Genomic DNA, 2,447 nt, shown 5'->3' on the forward strand with positions numbered 1-2,447 from the left:
GCGTTGGCTGCAAACTGAAAGGTCTGGGGTTTAATTCCGGTCTAGAGCATGTACCTCAGTTGCAGGCTCGATCCCAGGTCCCAGGCAGGGCATGTGTGGGAAGCAACCAATCGATGTGTCTCACATCGATGTCTCTCTCACTCTCTGTCTGTCCCCCCTCCCTTCCACTCTTTCTAAAAATCAATGGAAAAAATCCTCAGGTGAGGATTAACAACAATAAATAACGCAGGGAATAGGGTTATGTTGTCAGACTGACAGACTGAGATTGAACTTTAGTGTGGTGTCAGTGGAAGGCCTCACAGATTCACTGTTTTTATGGAAAAGATTTTATTTTTCCACTGATACAGTATTTTGAAAAAACTATTCTATGAGCTTTTTATTGTTATTGAAGTTAATTGATCTATGACATTATACTGGTTTCAGGTCTACACCATAATGACTTGATATTTGTACATAGTGTGACATCACAGTAAGCCTAGTTAACATTCGTCACCATTCATAGTCACCAGGAATTCACTTGTGAATAATAGCTGAAGGGAACGGAGTGAGCTACGTGAGCCTCTGGGAAGGAATATTCTAACAGAGGGAACGGCCAGTGCAAAGGCCCCGAGGCAGAACTGTGCCTTTCCAGTTTAGGGAACGGAGGAAGCCGAGCATTTGAGTGGAAGAGGAGGAGTACAGAGTACCCGGGCCTGCAGAAGTGGGAGGCCTTGCAGGTCTGAGTATGGACTTGGGCCTTTAATTACTCTGAGATGGAGGATCACTGGTGGAATTGAGCAGAGGAGGGAGTACTCTGACAGGTTAGCAGGATCCCTTGAGTAGATCAGCTGAATAGACTGACCAGGAACTGGGGCAGCAGCAGCAAGACCTGGGGGAGATTGCAGTGATCCCGGCGAGAGGATGGCGGCTGGGACCAGTGTGGTGGCAGTGGGGGTGGGAAGGCTATCTGGATATATGTTGAAGGTAGAGACAAAGGTACTTCCTAACGCTGGGTGTGGAGTATGTGATCAAGAGAGGAAGGATGACAGCAAGGTGTTCGGCCTGCACAATGGAAACGTTGAGTTGCCCTTAACCGGGACGGAAGGGCAGGATTGAGCGGCCTATGAAGAGTCAGTTTGGACGTGTTAAATCTGAGATGCCTCTTAGCCATCTAAGTGGAGATGTTCTGAGGCAGTTGGACATGTGGGTCTGGAGTCCATGGGAGAGGTTTGTACAAAAGCTAGAACCTTGCAAATCACAAACATTTTATACTCTAATTATGTAGGTCAGGAGCCCAGAGCAAAGGTCGCCACTAGGAGAGTGTCCTGCTAGTCAGGAATAGCCCGTTGCTGGTGGTCCCACTGAGCTCAGTCCCTGGAGATGCCAGGGAGTACCGCTTGGCCCGCACACGGTGGCAGCCTCTGGCACAGCAGTGGGAGGCTGCCTCTGAGCTACCTCCTCGAATCAGACTGACTCCCTCCTTGTAAACCACGGTATTGGGGTAGGATTGACATGTAAATGCTGAACATAAAGTGTATAACTCAAGGAATTGGAAGATAAGTACACAGCCATGAAGCCATTACCACATCAAGGTCAAAGGCATCTCCATCACCACCCAATGTCTCCTCCTGCTCCTCCCTCCAACCCTTTATTTAAGGAGATTTTTTGAGAGAGAGAAAGACTGCTAGCAAGATGGAAGTCACTATTGTACGTGACTTAATCACAAAAATGACATTCCCTCGGTGTCGCTATATTCTGTTGGTTGGTAGCAAGTTAAGAATAGAGAGGATTAACACAAGGCTATGAATGCCAAGAGGTGGGGACATTGGGGTCACCCGTAGGGTGCCTGCCGATGTATGTAGAAGGCAGGTAATTTTCTGTCCAGTTCATAGTCTCTGGGTCAGGAGTGGCAGGATTTGGACCTGGTAGAGATCACAAGATCTGGTCTTTGGGCAGAGGCTGTGATTGGACGAGGCCTGGGGGTGAGGGTCATGGATGTGAGTCAGTTACGCACTCTGGAGGGATGTGGGTAGTGGGAACCTAGAGGACAGCTGTGACAGATTGAATGTTCACCCCAGTCCTTCAGTCCCCTAGAGTGGAACCCTTGCTACCGTCTCATGATGGATGGGGTGAGAGCCCGTGTCACTGAGGAACTCGTTTCTGTAAGTGGTTTAAGCCAAAGACATGAGTAAGTTCAGGAAAGATTTAGTTGACTGAATGGTGAATCCAGATTTGGGTATTAAAGGAGACCAGGGGCCCTGGCTGGTTGGCTCAGTGGATAGAGCGTCGGCCTGCTGAGAAGGGTCCTGGGTTTGATTCTAGTCAAGGGCACATGCTCAGGTTGTTGGCTCGGTCCCCAGTTAGGAGGCGTGCAGGAGGCAGCTGATAAATGATTCTCTCTCATTGATGTTTCTCTCTCCCTCTCCCTTCCTCTCTGAAATCAATAAAGATATATTTTAAAAAAAGGG

Source organism: Cnephaeus nilssonii (genome assembly GCF_951640355.1).
Source record: "Cnephaeus nilssonii genome assembly, chromosome: 18".
Classification (NCBI taxonomy): Eukaryota; Metazoa; Chordata; class Mammalia; order Chiroptera; family Vespertilionidae; genus Cnephaeus; species Cnephaeus nilssonii.